The sequence below is a fragment of the Erinaceus europaeus genome, chromosome 4 (genome assembly GCF_950295315.1).
Source record: "Erinaceus europaeus chromosome 4, mEriEur2.1, whole genome shotgun sequence".
Taxonomy (NCBI): Eukaryota; Metazoa; Chordata; class Mammalia; order Eulipotyphla; family Erinaceidae; genus Erinaceus; species Erinaceus europaeus.
The window spans coordinates 71,745,013-71,764,920 of record NC_080165.1 but is presented as its reverse complement, the minus strand read 5'-3'; the positions used below and the strand labels follow the sequence as shown (position 1 = coordinate 71,764,920).

The 19,908-nt window shown below is 38.0% G+C and overlaps 1 protein-coding gene across 1 annotated transcript in view; it reads left to right on the top strand.

The window, feature by feature from the left end:
• LOC103119449 (24-hydroxycholesterol 7-alpha-hydroxylase) overlaps positions 1-19,908 on the top strand; it is a 116,403-nt gene that overhangs the window by 79,669 nt on the left and 16,826 nt on the right. The gene's annotated exons all lie outside the window — the stretch shown is intronic.

The following is a 19,908-nucleotide window of genomic DNA, read 5'->3' as shown; positions in this document are numbered from 1 at the left end:
CCTTGAGCACTATAATGTGTGCTCTTAACCAGGTGTACCACTGCCTGGCCCTATTTTTTATTGTTTGCCACCAGTGTCACAGTCATAGCTGGGGTTTGGTGCTTATACAACTACACCTTTCTCCATGATCTATTTTTTTTTTTTTAATAAAGGTTGTGAGACAGAGCAAGATAGAGAATGGGGAGAAAAATAAAGAAAAAAAGTGGAGGCATTTGCAACAATACTCCACCACTCAGGAAGCTTCTCCCCTGCAGGTGTGGACCTCAGGTCTTCAAATTTGGTAACATTTATGCTCTACCAGCTGTGCCACTGCTCAGCCCCTCTGTTTCATCCTAAAATGAGTTCTTATTATATTATTTTGGTATCTTTTGATTCTTACAGACATTTCTTAAGTTTAGGTATAATAGGTATAATATGATACACTGATGCCAACCTGACTCCCCTGAGCAGACGACCCCACCATGTATACTGGATCCCCGCCTCCTCAGACCCTTGCCACACTAGGGAAAGAGAGAGACAGGTTGGAAGTATGGATGGACCTATCAATGCCCATGTTCAGTGGGGAAGCAATTACAGAAGCCAGACCTCCCACCTTCTGCGCCCAATAAAGATCTTTGATCTATAATCCCAGAGGAATAAAGAATAGGGAAGCTTCCAGTGGAAGGGATGGGATACATAATTCTGGTGGTGGGAATTGTGTGGAATTACGTACCCCTCTTATCCTATGGTCTTGTCAATATTTCCATTTTATAAATAAAAATTATATAAGTTAAAAAAGAAAAAATAGGTGTAGTAGAGGATGCCACAATGTTCCAACTCAGTCAATATTATCTTACTTATTCAAAAATTTTACTTTCTCAAATGTATTTACTTGTACTATATGCAAGGCAGCATCCTGAGCATTTCTGAAACTTCAGAGAATACTAAGTATGTTCTTAGCCCTTAATAAACAGAATTTTGTAGAATGCAGGGAGGATATTATTTTTATAGATAACTGCATTGAATATAGCATGAGAGAGGCACAAATACCACCCTGTGGAGATTTAAGAAAAACAAGATCAGAAAGGAAAGCACTAAGCAAAACTCGGACTGGAATTGGTGTTTTGCACCAAAGTAAAAGACTCTGGGGTGGGGGGTTAGTGTTTGTGTCATGGAAAATGATGGCAGAGGAGAACCAGAGGGGGGTTCAATTGTTATGTGGAAAACTAAGAAATATTATACATGTACAAAGCACTATGTTTTACTGTTGACTGTAGCCCATTAATCCCTCCCAATAAAGAAAAAAAAAAAGAATGGATATCAATTGAGAGGACAAATTTGAAGACAACTGTAACTTTGAATCTTGGTGAATAGAGGAGGTGGTGGGTATAGAGAACAGGACCATGATAAGTTTGAGGACATGATGCTAAGTTTTTCCTTTGGTAATGTTTGAGTCTGAAGTATGGCAAAGTTTTTGTCATAAAAGCCAACATAAAGGGGACCAGGTGGTGGCGCACCTGGTTGAATGTACACATTACAATGTGCAAGGATCCATGTTCAAGCCCCTGGTCCCTATCTGCATAGGGAAAGCTTCATCTGTGTCTTCTATCTATATATCTGTCTATCTATCATTTATCCATCTGTCTATTTTTACCTCCCTCTCGATGTCCCCCATTCATCTTAATTTCTCTCTGTCTCTACCCCAAATAAATAAATAACATCAATATATAGGTGTTGTATAAATATAACAATAAAAACTCCTTAGTCTGGCTGGCAAGAGAGATCGTTTTGGTAGTGCATCTGTTCTGTCATACTGGTGACCCAGGTTTGAGCTTGGCCACTGGCACAGTGGAGGAAGCTTCAGTGCTGAGGTATCTTTCCTCCCTTCCTCTGTCTCTCTCTACCTGAAAAAAAAAAAAAAAGACTCCTTAATTTAGATTTCCATTAAGTTTCTCTTTCCTGAAAGTTTCTAATTATTCTGTTACTATTTTAAAAAAATGTCTAGACCATGAAACATTATGTTTTGAAAAACAGATAAAGTAGAAAGTTGTTTAGGAAAGTAAATGACTTCATTTGGACAATGTATGCCAAGATAGATCTTTGAACTGGAAATGTAATCCCAGAAACTCTGAGTATAATCCCCAGAAAATTACAGTCATTCTTAGTTTCCGTACCAGAAGCCAATTTATTTTCTCATGTACCAAATACCCAGTGATTCAGAGAAAGTTTCATTTAAAGCAAAGTTCACTATGAATATATAATCTTGTGACTTCACAGCTGTCAACCCTTTGAATTCAGGCTACTGAGAAAGTATGAAAATCTTTCACATATAAAGTTCTACTGAATTTATTACATAGGTACTCAGTACTTCCACTGACTACCAAACAAAAAAAGTGAGAATAAAAAATTCTTCTTTTGAATAATGGGAGTTCTGAAAAATGTATTTGATGGAGAAACTCCTTGTTGGACACTTTGGGGTATCTGGGAATATACTGGATATACATAGGAAGGGAACTCTTCCCATTAAGTCTATCCCTGGAGATATCTGGTCTGTGAGTTTGCAGAAAAATAAACAGAAGAAATCAGCATGGGCTCCTAGAATTCTTCAGTAACGGCTGCTTGCTAAATGATGAGTTAGATGCATTGTAGTGATATTTTTTCCAGCATTCAGTGCACACCTCTAAGAATTGATGATGCAAAACAACAGGATATGCTTGTACCCATTCTCCTCAAAGCAAATAGCCTTAATTTTCCATGGTCCCTAATCTCACAAGTGGATGCCTAGTGGCTGGATCACTATTCTAACTGACATAACCTGAATTTCAGTACAAAACCCTAGCCATAATCTCTGGCAAAATTATCCTGCTCACAAACACATACTTGGAGAAGAATAGGATAAAGTAATCATAAAGAGGCAGTACTTGAGACTTGGAAGTGAATTATAGACTCCTCAGTAATAGAAACTATGGTGTGTGTGTGTGTGTGTGTGTGTGTGTGTGTGTGTGTGTGTGTGTGTGTGTGTGTGTGTGTGTGTTTCTCATATTACCTAGGGTAGTGGTTGACTACAGTGTCATGATCTTGTCTTGATTACTAATGGAAAAAAGTCACTGAAAATTAATGTAAAGCATAGGTCCAGCTGAATATTGATTAATACTTTATTGCAGGGGACAGGTGGTCATGTCCCTGGTAGTGTATACATGTTATCATGCACAAGGACCCATTTCAAACCCTCAGTCCCCACATGCTGGGGGTAAACTTCATGAGTGATAAAGCAGTGGTGCAGATGTCACTCTTTCTCTTTCCCTACATTACTTTTTTTTCTCATTTTCTTCCTGTTTCTAGCAATAAAAGAAAGAATACACACACACACACACACACACACACACACACATATATAGAGAGAGAGGGAGGCTGTGGATTCATTGTGCAGACATTGAGTTTCAGTGATAACACTGGTGGCAATTAAAAAAAAAAGTAGTATTCAACCAGACAAATATCTATCAAACACATAGTATTACTCTAATTCGATAAAAACTAACCAAATATATGCTATATTTCCCTAAATTGTATTTTAATTCAAGCCACTTTCTTAAACCTTGGGAGATTCAAAGATATATAATGCTGTTGAATGTCTTATAATATAGCTAGGGAGATGAGACATAGCAACATGAAAAACAAGCTGTACTTAACACTGTACAATGCACATGAGAAATGTCAGGTAACCTGTATATATAACAACTGCCAGAGGCGTTCACAAGAAGGAATATGAAAAAGGGTAATAATAAAAAACAAACAAAACAAAACAAAAAAACAAATTTCATCAGATATCTAACTCTGAGTGAGTGGTTAGGTCACAGCACACCTGGTAGAACTCATACCATATGTTACCAAACTTTGAGAGAAGAAGAAAAAAATTAATTGTCATAGGGCTGTAATTTATCAATACTCGTGGAAGTAATATCATGATGCCAACATAGTTGTAGTTGTAATGTAAGTACAGCTGTCTCTATGTTTATTATCAAGGGTAATTTTAATAATTGTATCTTACTCAGAAAAGTACATTGCACTATCTATAAGAGAAATAAGGTGTTTTCCTTCCCTTTATACTTAGAAATAGCTGATTGATTTTGAGTAGAGAGGAAACTCAACTCCCTGTGCTTTCCAAGAGATGATGCAAATACATCCCCTCATTTTGGGTTGTTAAATAGAATTGAATAGTAATAATAATAACTGTGCTTACTTATACAATTGCTTCCTAAAATTTTTACTAGGTTGTGTATATGTCTTAGAAGGCATATGAAGAAGGGTTAGGAATTATGGTAAAAGGGTGGATGTGTTTAATTCCAAGACAGAACAAGACTTCAAAAATGCCTTGTTAATTTTCAGTCATGCTTCTCTTACTGCTTTGCTAAGGAGCAATGACTCATTCATTCAAAGGGGCACAGAAACCATTGACAAAATCGCTGCCATTATTTTCCTAGCTATTTTGTTTTGACATATCATCATGAGGCTAAGATTTAAGTCTGTCAGAAATTTCAGAAAAAGGAATTGAAGAGTGATTTTTATTACTTAAGCCAAAGTGTTCCTAAGATAAAAAAAATATGTTCATTTCTGAGAGAAAAAAAAATCTAAGAAAATGGCTCTCTTTTTCCATTTAGTTACAAATTAGATATCCGGTCCCTCTGTGGTTCACAGACCACTTGGACAATATTTTTCCATGGAAAGAAGTGATAGTGGAAACTACCATTTTTTTTCCCTTTGTTTTGAATTACACCATTTATTAGCTCCTCAGTTCCACATCTGCAAAGTAGGACAGTTAGAGCAGGCAAAGTAGCTCACATGGATAGCAGAGTGCTTTGCCCCAATTGCTACCCAGGTTTAAGCCTGGTTCCAACTACATTTAAAGCACTAAAAAAAGTTTTGTGGGGCTGGGTGACAGTGCATCTGGTTGAGCACACAGTTACAGTGTTACAGTATGAAAGACCTGGGTTCAAGAACCCAGTCCCTGCCTGGAAGGCAAAAGCTTTGCAAGTGGTGAAGTAGTGCTGCAGGTGTCTCTCTGTCTCTCTCTCTTTCCATCTGCACTTTCCTCTCAATTTATGGTTGTCTATCCAATAAATAAAGATAGTATGTTTTTTTTATTTTAAAAAATGTTTTGGTGCTGTAGGCTCCTCCTCCACCCCCACCCCACCATACCTACGTATTTTTTATTTTAGAAAGCTTGGAATAGTGGAGAGGAAGTGTTAGGGGGATACTCACTGCAAACTCTAGTATACTTCTGCTTTCAGGTATATATTTTGCAGTAGTTTATGGTTACGTGTGAACATATGCTCTCTCTCACAGAAACTGGTGTATGACTAGGTTTTGGGGCTTTGTTAAAAAGTGAACCACCGGGTGGGAGTGGGTGGGAGGGATGGGTCACAGTCTTTTGGTGGTGGGAATGGTGTTTATGTACACTCCTAGTAAAATGTAGTCATATAAATCATTAGTTAACTAATATGAGAGGGGAAAAATCAATTGTATGTCTCAAAGTTTTTCAAAACACAAACTGAATCTTTTTAATATATAGGCTGTGTATTTGATAAGCAGACTCTCTCAAAAGCCTAGACCAAGTAGATCAGAAGCATCCAATAGCACAGATATATACAAAATACCGGGTAGTGTACAGCAAACCATAACAAAAGGACTTTTCAAAGTTAACCCAATTACCAAATAATGTGATGATAACATTAACTATTGATTGTCTTTTTGAACCCTAAGACAGCAGGAACACCACATCTCCACTATAGAGTCCCTACTTCCCCCAGTCCTGGAACCCTTGGATAGGGTCCACTTTCCCGTATGCCTCTCCCAATCCATATCAAATAATATTGCATCCGCCGATCACAACCTAACCAATGCAATGATTGCCACCTCAATATGCTTCACTTCAGACTGTGTCCAGAGACTTCACGTGTGGAATGAAAACCCTTCAGCTTCACTACTCGGGTGAGACCTTTCCTTTCATAGTATACTCTAATTTCATCTCAGGTGGTTCACTATCTAACAAAGTCCCAAAACCTAGATATACACCAGTTTCTGTGAGAGAGAGCATATCTTCACATGTATCCATAAACTACTGCAAAATATATACCTGAAAGCAGAAGTACACTAGAGTTTGCAGTGAGTACCTCCCTAACACTTCCTCTCCACTATTCTAAGCTTTGGGTCCATGATTGCTCAACAATTTGTTTGGCTTTGTATGTTAACTCTCTTTTCAGTCACGAGGTTCCAGATGTCATCAGGATGCCGGCCAGGCTTCCCTGGATTGAAGACCCCACCAATGTGTCCTGGAGCTCAGCTTCCCCAGAGACACACCCTACTAGGGAAAGAGAGAGGCAGACTGGGAGTATGGACTGACCAATCAACGCCCATGTTCAGCGGGGAAGCAATTAGAGAAGCAAGACCTTCTACCTTCTGCAACCCACAATGACCCTGGGTCCATGCTCCCAGAGGGATAGAGAATGGGACAGCTATCAGGGGAGGGGGTGGGATATGGAGATTGGGTGGTGGGAATTGTGTGGAGTTGTACCCTTCCTACCCTATGGTTTGTTAATTAAACCTTTCTTAAATAAAATTTAAAAAAAGTAACAAAAAAAAAAGTGAACCACCTGAGATGGAATTAGAGTATACTATGAAAGGAAAGGTCTCACCCAAGTAAGTAATGAAGCTGAAGGGTTGTCATTCCACACCTGAAGTCTCTGAACACAGTCTGAAGTGAAGCATGTTGAGGTGGCAATCGTTGCGTTGATTAGGTTGTGATCAGCAGATGCAATATTATTTGATATGGATTGGGAGAGGCATACGGGAAAGTGGACCCTATCCAAGGGTTCCAGGACTGAGGGAAGTAGAGGCTCTATAGTGGAGATGTGAGGTTCCTGCTGTCTTAGGGTTCAAAAAGACAATCGATAGTTAATGTTATCATCACATTATTTGGTAATTGGGTTAACTTTGAAAAGTCCTTTTGTTATGGTTTGCTGTACAGTACCCAGTATCTTTTATATAGCTGTGCTATTGGTTGCTTCTGATCTACTTGTCTAGGCTTTTGAGACAGTCTGCATACCTATATATTAAAAAGATTCAGTCTGTGTTTTAAAAAACTTCGAGACATACAATTAATTTTCCTCCTCTCATATTAATTAACTAGTGATTTATATGACTACATTTTACTAGGAGTGTACATAAACACCATTCCCACCACCAAAAGACTGTGACCCATCCCACCCACCCACTCCCACCCCCCACTGGCCCAGGAAGCTGCATGTCTACCCCTTACCACAGGGTTTTTACTTTGGTGCCCTACTTACAATTTGGTCAAGTCCTGCTTTTAATTTCTCTTTCAGATCTTCTTACTCAACTTCTGTTGATGAGTGGGATCATCCCATACTCATCTTTATCTTTCTGACTTAGCTCACTTAACATAATTCCTTCTAGCTCTGTCCAAGATGGGTCAGAGAAGGTGGGTTCATTGTTCTTGATAGCTGCATAGTATTCCATTGTGTATATATACCACAGCTTCTCAGCCACTCAACTGTTGTTGGAAACCTGGGTTGCTTCCAGGTTTTAGCTATTACGAATTGTGCTGCTATGAACAGAGGAGTACACATCTCTTTTTGGTTGGGTGTTATGGAGTCCTTGGGGTATAACCCCAGGAGAGGAATTACTGGATCATATGGAAGGTCCACATCTAGCCTTCTGAGAGTTTTCCAGACTGCTCTCCACAGAGGCTGTACCAATTTACATTCCCACCAGCAATGTAAAAGGGTTCCTCTGTCCCCACAGCCACTCCAGCATTTGTTACTGCTGTCCTTTTTGATGTATGCCATTCTTACAGGAGTGAGGTGGTATCTTAGTGTTGTCTTAATTTGCATTTCTCTGACAATCAGTGACCTAGAGCAGTTTTTCATATGTTTGTTAGCCTTTTGGATCTCCTCTGAGGTGAATGTTTTGTTCATATCCTCTGCCCATTTTTGGATGGGGTCATTTGCTTTTTTGGTGCTAAGTTTGCTGAGCTTTTATATATTTTGGTGATTAGTTTCTTGTCTGATGTCTGGCATGTGAAGATCTTCTCCCATTCTATGATGGGTCTCTTTGTTTGTTTAATAGTTTCTTTGGATGTGCAGAAGCTTTTCAGTTTGATGTAGTCCCATTGGTTTGTTTCTGCTTTAGTCTTCCTTGCAATTGGGTTTGTTTCATCAAAGATATCCTTGAGGTTTAGGTGGGAAACTGTTTTACCAATGTTTTCCTCTTAAGTATTTGATTGTTTCTGGTCTGACATCCAGGTCTTTGATCCATTTGGAGTTGATTTTTGTTTCTGGTGAGATAAAATGGTTCAATTTCATTCTTCTGCATGTTTCAACCCAGTTTTCCCAGCACCATTTATTGAAGAGAGCCTCCTTATTCCATTTAATCCTTTGGGCCCCCTTATCAAAGATTAGATGTCCATAGATGTGGGGATTTATTTCAGGGCTTTCAATTCTGTTCCACTGGTCTGTGTGCCTATTTTTGTTCCAGTACCATGCTGTTTTGATGATGATGGCTTTATAATATAGTTTAAGGTCTGGGAGTGTGATGCCTCCATTTCTGTTTCTTTTCCTCAAGATGGTTTTGGAAATTCTAGGTGTTTTCTGCTTCCAGATAAATGATTGTAGTGTTTGTTCTATTCTCTTAAAGAAGCTTGGTGGAACTTTGATGGGTATTGCATTAAATTTGTATATGGCTCTGGGGAGAATATTCATTTTGATGATATTTATTCTTCCAACCTTGAGCATGGGATATCTTTCCATTTCTTGGTATCAGTTTCTGTTTCCTTGAGTAGCGACTCATAGTTTTCTGTATACAAGTCTTGCACTACTTTGGTCAACTTTATTCCTAGGTATTTGATTGATTTTGCTGAAAAAGTAAATGGGAGTGATTTCTGGATGTCTTTTCTTCAGATTTAGTGTTTGCATAAAGAAATGCCAATGATTTTTCTACATTGATTTTGTAGCCTGATACCTTGCTGTATTGCCTAATAACTTCCAGTAATTTTCTGCTGGATTCCTTAGGTTTTTCTATGTATGCTATCATATCATCTGCAAATAGTGAGAGCTTGACTTCGTCCCTTCCAATCTGTATTCCTTTGATTTCTTTCTCTTGCCTGATTGCTATGGCAAGAACTTCCAATACTATGTTGAAGAGTAACGGTGACAGTGGACAGCCCTGTCTAGTCCCGGATCTGAGGGGGAATACTTTCAGCTTCTGTCCATTGAGTATGATGTTGGCTTTTGGTTTGCTATATATAGACTCCACTATCTTGAGGAATTTCCCATGTTTTGTGGAGTTTTTGAGCATGAATGGGTGTTGGATTTTGTCAAAGGCTTTCTCTGCATCTATTGAGATAATCATGTGGTTTTTGTCTTTGCTTTTATCGATGGGCAAATGACATTGATTGACTTACGGATGTTGAACCATCCTTGCATTCCTGGGATGAATCCCACTTGGTCGTGATGAACAATCTTTTTCATATGTTGCTGTATCCGGTTGGCCAAGATCTTGTTTAATATTTTGGCATCTATGTTCATCAGAGATATTGGTCTGTAGTTTTCCTTTTTTGTTCTGTCCCTATCAGCTTTTGGTATCAGGGTGATGTTGGCTTCATAGAAGGTGGAAGGGAGTATTCCTGTTTCTTAAATCTTATGGAAAAGCTTAAGAAGTATGGGTATTAACTGTTTCCTGAAAGTTTTGTAGAATTCTTTTGTGAAGCTATCTGGTCCAGGACTTTTGTTGTTGGGGAGATTCTTAATAATGGTTTCAATTTCTTTGTCTGTGATTGGTGCATTTTGATTTTGTAGTTCTTCTTGGTTCAGTTTTGGAAGTGCATAGGTTTCTAGGAATTGTTCCATTTCTTCCAGATTCTCTAGCTTGGTGGCATATAGTTCGTTATAGAAATTTCACAGGATTTTCTGGATTTCTGTGGTGTCAGTTGTGATATCTTCTCCATTGTTTACTATTCTATTAATTTGAGTCTTCTCTCTTTTTTGTTTGGTGAGTCTGGCTAGGGGTTTGTCAATTTTGTTTAATCTTTCAAAGAACCAACATTTGGCTTCATTGATCTTTTGTATGGTTCTTTTATTTTCGATGTTGTTTATTTCTGCTCTAATTTTAATGATTTCTGTCCTTCTGGATGCTTTAGGGTTCCTTTGTTCCTCTTCCTATAAGTCCTTGAGGTGTGTAGTAAGGTCGTTCATTTGAGCTTTTTCTTGGTGTTTAATATGTGATTGTATGGTTATAAGTTTCTGTCTCAGTACTGCTTTAGCTGTGTCCCAAATATTTTGATAGGTTGTGTCTTCATTTTCATTAGTTTCCAGGAACATTTGAATTTCCTGCTTGAGTGAATCTCTGACCCAGTGGTTCTTAAGCAATATGTTGTTTAGTTTCCAAATTCTGTGACTTTTAATAATTTTCTGTTTGTTGTTTAATGTTAGTTTTACTCCACTGTGGTCTGAGAAGATACTTGGAATGATTTAGATGCTCTTTAATTTATTGATGCTGTCTTTGTGGCCTAACATGTGGTCTGTCCTTGAGTATGTGTTATGTGGATTTGAAAAGATGGTGTATTCCAGTTTTTTGGGGTGAAGGACTCTGAAAATGTCCAAGAGGTCTAGTCTGTCAATCTCTTCATTCAGTTCTCTTATATCTTTGTTGGTTCTCTGCTTTGTTGATTTGTCTAAGTGTGAGAGTGGGGTATTGAAGTCTCCCACTATTATTGTATTACTATTGATGTATTTTTGAAATTCTTTCAGTAAGTGCTTGACGTATTTAAATGGTCCCTCATTGGATCCATAGATGTTAATAATTGTTAAGTCTTCTTGGCTGATTGATCCTCTAATCATTATGTAATGTCCTTCCCTATCTTTTATTACTTTATTTAATTTAAAATCTATCGTGTCTGAGATGATAATGGCTGTTCCTGCCCTTTTTTGTGTTCCGTTAGCCTGTATGATAGTTTTCCATCCTTTCACTTTAAGTCTGTGTTTATCTTGTTGTGACAGATGAGATTCTTGCTAGCAGCATATGGTTGGGTTATGTTTTCTGATCCATCCCCCCACTCTGTGCCTTTTGATGGGTGAGTTTAAGCCATTGACATTTATTGATATTATGGATTTAATGTATTGTAATGCCATTGTTCAAAAAATATTTTTGTTTGCTCTGATATATTGCAAGTATTATAGTGATATTCTTGTTTATAAGAGCTTTTACAACCTCTTTCAGGACCGGTTTGGTGATGGTTGCCTCCTTTAACTGTTGTTTGTCTAAGAAGGTTTTGATCCCTCCATCTAGTTTGAATGAAAATCTAGCAGGGTATATTATCCTTGGTTGAAACCCTTTTTCATTCAGGGCTCGATAGATATCTTGGCATTCTCTTCTCCTTTTAGAGTTTGAGTGGAGAAGTCTGCAGATAATCCTATGGGTTTTCCCCTGTATGTGACTTTTTGTTTCTCTCTTGCAGCCTTTAGGATCCTTTCTTTATCCTTACTCCTTCTCATTGTGACTATGATGTGTCTTGGTATCTTCAGGTCTGGGTTGATTCTGTTTGGAACTCTCTGGGCCTCTTGAATCTTGATGTCCTTTCTGTTATTGAGGTCTAGGAAGTTTTCTTCTATTATTTCCTCTAGAATGTTTGCTTCCCCTTCCTCTCTTTCTTCCTCTGGCAGGCCAATTGTATGAATGTTACTTCTTTTGAGATCATCCCATATGTCTCTGTTGTTGTTTTCAGTGTCTCTCAATCTCTTTTTGAGCTCTTTCACCTCTTTCTTTGTTTTCTCTAACTCCTCCTCTAATGACTAATTCTGACTCTGTTTTCTGCTTCTGTTAGTCTGCTTTCCCTTCCCTCAGCTTCTTTCCTCAGTTCAGCTATTTCAGCTTTCAGTTCTCTAATTGCCTCAAGATAATCAGTATTTTCCTAGGGGGTCTCAACTGTTGTTTCCCTAATACTGCCATTCCTTTCTTCCAATGTTGTTTTCATTTCTGTGATTAATAAATTTATTATTGCCTGCATACTTTTCTTGTCTATGGTTACTTCTGGCTGATTTATAGTTTCTTCTGGGCTCTTGTCTTCATTCATTGGAGTAGCAGTTTTATTTGTTTTTGATCTACCCATTTTTTTGATTTATGTGTTTCTTTTTTTATGCTCTGTTGTTCCTCAGTTGTTGTTTCTTGAGTACAAGCAACACTGTACTAAATACCTTTATTTCAATTGCACTGACCAACCTCAGGAATTACAATAGCAACTGTAGCAAGTATTGAAGCAGTTTAATCACTACCAGTTAGCCAAACAATGTCTCCAGTCCTTGAAAAAATAGTAACCAAATCCCAGTGAAGAAGAAAGAGAAAAGAAAGAAGGGATAGCAAGAATAGACAGTTATGTAAATCTACTATCCACTGTATATTCTAGGGATAACAAGAGGGGAAAGGGAAGTACAGCAGAGGTACACACATAGAGAGTCCACTCTTAGTCAGATTTCTTCCCCAAAATAATTCACAAATTCAGAAAGGCAAAGAAGAAGGAAGGTAGAAGTGTATGACAAGATAAAAAAAAAAAAGAAACAAGAGAGAGAAAAGAGAAAAGATAAGAAAAAGACTTGTAATTAAAGAGCAGTGAAAGGAAAGGTTTTTTTGATTACTTTATTTTTAATTTAATTTAATTTAATTTTTTTAATTAGCTAGGAGGAGGAGGAAAGGGAGAGTCTGTAGAGGAGGTAGGAGTAAGGAGACAAGTTCCTCCCACAATAGATAAGATGCCCACTACCCTAGCAATGAAAGATACCCTAAGAGTTAATTCTGATCAACCTAAAGGGGGGAGAAGATATATGCCTTTATATAATATTAATATTAAAATAGAGCAGGGTAAAAAAAACAACCCTGTCCCAGATTACCTCAAACCTCGTGAACAGAGGCAGCTGATTGTTAAGAAAGAAAAAAAAAAAAAAACATCACACAAATAAAAAAAAAAACCTCAGGACTAGACAAAGAAAGCTGAAATAGACAGTTATGCAAATCTACTATCCACTGTATATTCTAGGGGTAGACAAAGGAGGAAAGGAAGTTGAGCAGAGATACTCACAGTGAGAGTCCACTCTGAGTCAGAATTCTTCCCCCAAATAATTCCCAAACGTGTATCAGTGAATTCTGTGAAAGCACACTGTTTGGTGGTGTGGTGGATGGAGCCTGTGGCTTTGGAAGCTGTAGGATTAAGGAAGAAAGGATGACAAGAGTGAGAAAAAGAAAAAAAAGAGAGAGAAAAAAGAAAAATATAAGAAAACGAACAGTAATAAAACAGCGGTGAAAGGAAAGAGTTTTTTAATTTATTTTTTATTATTTAATTAGCTATGCGGGGTTGGGGGGGTTGGCTACTTAGAAAGCAAAAAGGCCAGAGGTTTCAGAAGGGAATAGACTTAGAATGAATGATACTCCCTGGTGGGACAGGAATCTTGGTAAAGAAAGAAGCTCAGCAGGGAAGCCTGCTAGGAGCTGGTCCCCAGGGACTGGTTTTTTTGGGGGGGAAGGGGGAGGAGGTGCACTTTGGAAATAATAATTTAAAAGAAAAAAATTTTTTCCCTTTTTTTTCTACTCTATTTTTTAACCCAAATTAAGTTATAGTCACCTCCTTGGTGTCACCGCTAGGACCCCTTATTCACTGGCCTACTAAAGCCAGAAAATCCTACTGTTTCCAGATGATGTGGTCAGAGCTCAAGCCACTAGCAGCTTCTCAGTCTGCCATCTTCCGGGAACCCCCAGCCTCAAGTTTTTCTGCATTTACTTGTTAGATTATTCTAATAAAGGTTGTCAAAAGAAAAATAAGTCTGTTACTTGATATATAGTTTTGCACTGACCAGTTGTATAGTGTTTCTTCTAAAGCTTACTAATAATGTTGATACTCTGTTAGAAGAGATTAAAACAGATGGAAGAATACATCATACTTTCTTGTATATAGTTAATTGAGTAGACAGAGTAAGGGAAGTGAAGTAAAGGTTAGTAGAGAATGGTGTCTAGACTTAAGTAATAAATATATAGAGAATTTATGATGCCTTCTTTAGGCCGTTCTATTAGAATGCCAGCCTTATTAGGTCTAAGTCTATCTATAGAGGGCTATTAAACACTTTTACTTTGAGGTATATAATTGACACTTGCTTATGGATATATGTACACATACTCAGTACACTAGGTCCTTGTCTGTATCTAGTATCTGTAACTTTGCTAGAAAATATACCAACGGAAAATCCTTTAATGCACCCACACATTTGCCCAGAGTTCCACTGATAATATATTTCTATATAATGTTTATCATCCTGGGACTTTTAAAAAGTGAAAAAATAAGTACTTATTTTTATTTTGGTTTCAATAAATTGTAAATAGTGTTTGTCTTCCTTCGTTGCCCTTCTCCCTTCACCTCAATAGTCACTTGACACTCAGAAAAGAGGGGAAGAGGTTGGGAGAGAGATAGGTCCTAATGCTTGATACGACCCAACTCTCTAACTTGGGAGTCAGACTGTTCTGCAGACACCTACCACAAGAAAAGGAGAATTTGTACTATTTTCAAACCATTAAGCTCTCAATAAAATTATTTTAAAAAGATAAAAAGAAAAAGAAAAACATGCCATCAGAAATTGAACTAGGTAGTCTCATGTGTTAGGAAAGATCTAATCAGATTAGAGAAGTTGGGAGTTTGACATCTCAGGCTTGGCATCTCTAGAGATAGTCTGCAGTTACAAATAAGTAGTAGCATAACATGGCATAACATGGCATGGCAGAACTGGCAGCACTGATTTAGTTGAGGTCAACAGAAGCAATACAAAAGGATAAAGTATCAGAGAGAAGAAACATCAAGTACGAGCAAAGTCCTAGAGGTTCCAGGATTAGGAGACATACAGATCTTAAAGAGAAGGAGAAGGGTTCCTTGAGTCTTACAATTAAAAATAAGGGGCTGGGCAGTAGTGCAGCAGGTTAAGCCACATGATGCAAAGTGCAAGGACCAGCATAAGGATCCCGGTTCAAGCCCCCAGCTCCCTACCTACAGGGAGGTTGCTTCACAGGTGGTGAAGCAGGTCTGCAGGTGTCTATCTTTATCTCCTCCTCTCTGTCTTCCCCTCCTCTCTCCATTTTTCTCTGTCCTATCAAACAACAGCTATAACAATAATAACAAGCACAATAAAAAAAGAGAGGGAGAAAAAAATTGAAAATAGCAGTAGTTAATTATTAATATTATAACCCAGTTAGTTGGGTTTTTCTTTGAAAATTTAACGGTTAGGATTTACCGTAATATACTTGACATCACTATGCTTTATGCAATTTAAGGGTGTCTACTAATAACAGTACCTTATACTTGTAGGAACAAATGGTTTTGATCTACCTGGCCTAAATTTTCAGGTAACTTAGGTATTAAATATATATATGCTTTTAGAGCTGCTTAAACAATTTAAGTCCTTTGTCAGATTTTGATGATCTTACAAATCTGAAACATTGAATACTTAGGCTAAAACGAAAATATGTATACTCAGAGCTATTATCTAGGTAGAGAACTTGAAGTATTAAATCTATTCCTCCTTGCTATATTGAATTAATAGTGATTTATAAGATTATAAGTCAGTACAAGTAAAATCTCACATCATTCCACCACCAAAGGTCTGTGTCTCTCCCACCCCCAGATCACACTATAATTTTTCTACAGTCTTGATTATGTTTTGACTTTTGTTTATTTTCATGTTCATGGTACTATTCCCTATATTTTATTTATTTTTAATTAGTGATCTATTGTTGATTTACAAAATTATGAGAAATTACATTGGTGTAATTCCACACTATTCCCACCACCAAAATGTGTCACTATTCCCTCCATTGGAAACTACAGCAGTTCTCCCAAGGTTACAGATATAAGTTGACTATTATTTGTTTTTTGTTTATTTGTTTTATGTATTATTTATTCCCTTTTGTTGCCCTTGTTGTTTAATTGTTGTAGTTGTTGTTGTTATTGATGTCGCTGGTGTTAGATAGGACAGAGAGAAATGGAGAGAGGAGGGGAAGACAGAGAGGAGGAGAGAAAGAGAGACACCTGCAGACCTGCTTCACAGCCTGTGAAGCGACTCCCCTGCAGGTGAGGAACCCACTCCCTAACTATTAGCCTGACTCCCTAACTATTATTTCTGTAGCTATCTATCTCTTGTATATATTTGGCAAGTTTCTATGGTCTGGTCCTGACTCTATTCCTTTCTTTTTTTAAATTTAAATTTATTTGTAAAATAAAAAATAGAAAATATTGACAGAACCATAGAAAAAGAGGGGTGAAATTCCACACATTTCCCACCACCAGAATTCCATATCCCTTCTCCTCCATTGGAAGCTTTCCTATTTTTTATTTCTCTGGGAGCATGGACCCAAGGTCATTATGGAATGCAGAAAGTGGGAGATCTGGTTTCTGTAATTGCTTCTCTGACGGACATGGGCACTGGCAGGTTTATCCATACTCCCAACCTGTCCCTATCTTTCCCTACTGGGGCAGGGCTCTAGAAAGGTGGGGTTCTAGGGTACATTGGTGAGGTCATCTGTCCAGGCAAGTCAGGGCTACCATGGGGGTGCCTCTTCCCAGGCGCGTAATCTTTGGGTTGGAGAGAACTCGACCGGAGCCAGCCTGGGCTGCTACTCACTCAGCAACGCGAGGGAGATGATTCAGGAACCAAACACGTGGTGATGAGGCAATGCAAATCTTTACTGATCAGAGAGCCTAGGCTTTTAAAGTGCAAAATGGCAAGTCGGAATGCTAGGAAAGGGGCAGAAAAAAGGCAAAAGGGGGCTGGGAAGGTAGAAACTGCCTTAGCAACTGTTGAGAGGGTTTTAACTGGTAGGATTACTATTACCCTGTAGACAGGGAGGGTGTCAAGGGTAGAAAGAAGATAGATCAAAGGAATGAAATGGGTGGGGATCTTTCAGGCTAAACAGTGATTACATAGATAGGCCACAGTATCAGGAATGCAGGGTGCTTTGTGAGGATCCTCACAATTTCCCGACAGATATCATGGTAGCATCTACAACTTGGTGTGTGTAGTCCTTTGCTTCCTCCTTTCTTGTGGGACTCAGTTCAGTAGTTTTTGTAAGGTGGGGTTGATTGTGGCAAATTCCTTTAGTTCTTGAATGTTTGAGAAAATCTTTATTTCTTCCTCATATTTGAAGGATAATTTTGCAGTATACAATATTCGTGGCTGGAATTCCTTCTCCTTTAGAACTTTGAATATGTCATTTCCACTCTTTCCTTGCCTCTAGAGTTTGTAAAGAGAAATCTGATGAAAGTCTTATAGCTCTGCCTTTGTATGTAACTTCTTTCCTTTCCCTAGCAGCCAGCAAAATTTTTTCCTTGTCATTGACTTTTGATAGTTTTACAATAATGTGCCTTGGCATTGGTCTTTTTGTATTTGTAAATCTGGGTGATCCTTCTGCCTCTTGAATGAGAATGTTCTGAATGTTTCCTAAGTGAGGGAAGTTCTCAGCTAAAATTGCTCTGAAAATGGACTCTGGACCTCTGGCCTTGTCCCCCTCTTCATATATACCTATCACACAGATATACCTGTGTGGATCTACTTCCTAAGCCTTCTACCTGGGCATGGATTGCAGTTAGGGTGTCTTTTACTCCCTGGAGTTCTGACTGAAGTTCTTCTTTCAAGATTTGAAAATTTTTAGTCATCTCTGTTATAAGTGTTTTAATTCTATAGTAACGTGCTCTTTTAATTCTTGCTTAATTTCTTATTAAGAAAATTAATGAGTCCTCATAATGATTAATCCTCATAATGAGCTCTGTGTAGTCTGTCTCTGAGAGTCTCTCTAAATCTGTATTTCCTTGGATTTCCTGTTTCATTTCTGTCTGGCTGATACAGCATAGTTGGCTGTTTAGTTCTGTTTCTCTGCTTGTACATTTTTTATGCTGGTTATTGCTGGCCAGCAGGTGGTGCTATTGTGATCTGTAGGTTTCTCTTGTTTGTATGATCTGTGACAAGTGGGATTGGGTGGGGTGGGGTGGTTGCATTGGTGGATGCTTTTGGTCACAAATGCTGTGTTTTATGTTGTGTCCTTACCTTAAATTCACAAGGCTAAAGCCCCCCCTGAGTCAAAGACTGAGAGGTTTTAATCCCTTGTCTCTTTTCTTCTGGCACTAGGAACAATGTTACTTGCTTGCTGCTCTTAAAGTGAAATTGCCAAAATGACGCAGCTCAGCACCTGCACTGCCCTAATCTCTGATTTTGGCTTTGCTGTTCTTCAACCCACACCCATGCCCCTTTTCCTCCAACTGCACGCGAGCACCAACCTGAGGCTGCAGAACTTTCAGCTGTAGATTATGACTTCACTTGGGTCTCTTGTTGTATTTACTTGTTGTCTTGGGAGGAGAGGTGATTTGGTGCTAGTTATTCCATGACCACACCTCCCAGAAGTCCCCTATTCTCTATACTTTACATGGGAAAGCATTCTGTAGTTGTCCTTTCCCTCCTTACTTCACTAAGCATAATCTTCTCCAATTTCATCAATGTTATCCCAAAGGACACAACATCATTTTAATTCTTGAGTAGTATTCCATTGAGTATATGTCCCATAACTTTTTTTTTATCCATTCATCTGTTGAAGGATATTTTTTTGCTTTCATATTTTGGCTATGGTGAATAATGCAGCTATATACATGGGGATGCATATATCCTTTGGATTAGTGCTATTATTATTATTACTATTTTTAATAAATGCCTAGGAGTGGTATTACTGGATCATAGGGTATTTCCATGTGTACTTGATTAAGTATTTCCCCTACTGTTCTACATAGTGATTGCACCAGTTTGCATTCTGACCTACAGTGTAATAGAGTTGCTCTCTCTCCACATCCTCTCTAACATTTATTCTCTCCTGTTTTGTTGAAGAAGGTAATTCTCACAGGTGTGACCTGGTATCTCAATGTAGTTTTAATGTGAATTTCTCTAGTGATGAGTGAATTGGAGCATTTCTGCATATGTCTGTGGGCCATGTATATCTCTTCTTTAGAGAACTGTTAATATCTTCTGCTCACTTTTTTTATTGGGTTGTTCTTTTTCCTTATGTTGAACTGTATGAGTTCTTTATATATATTTGATATCAACCACTTGTCTGAAGTGTGGTGTGCAAATATCTCCTAGTTGCTAGGTTTCCTCTTTATCCTTATGGAATTTCCTTTTGATGTGTAGAAGTTTTTTAATTTGTCCCATTTGTTCAATATTGTTTTTGTTTCCTTTGTACATGGGTTGGAATTTCCAAATATATCTTTAGTTTTAATGTCATGAAGTGTTTTATTGATATATTCATCTATGTATTTTATACTTTCAGGTCTAATATCCAGATTTTTTATCCACTTTGAGCTAATTTTGGTGCATGGTGTTAGATGGTGGTCTAGTTACATTTTTCTACATGTGGCTGCCCAGTTCTTCCAGCACTATTTATTAAAGAGACCTTTTCACCACTGGGAAGTTTTGGCCCCTTTATCAAAGATAAGGTACTTTTACATGTGTGGGTTTAGTTCTGGACTCTCTATCCTGTTCCATTGGCTCGTATGTCCATTTTTGTTTCAGTACCACACTGTTTTAACCACAATTGCTTTTTAGTGTAATTTGAAGTTGGGCATTGTGATGCCTTCATTTTTTTTCTTTTTCCTTAGGAGGACTTTTGCTGTTTTTTGTTTGTTTGTTTGTTTTGTTCAGCTCTGGTTTATGGTGGTGCAGTGGATTGGACCTGGAACTTTGAAACCTCAGGCTTGAGTGTCTCTTTGCATAATCGTTATGTTATCTATCCCCCTGTAGTGATTTTGCTATTCCTGTTTTTTAGTAGTTCACACAAATTTTTGGATAAATT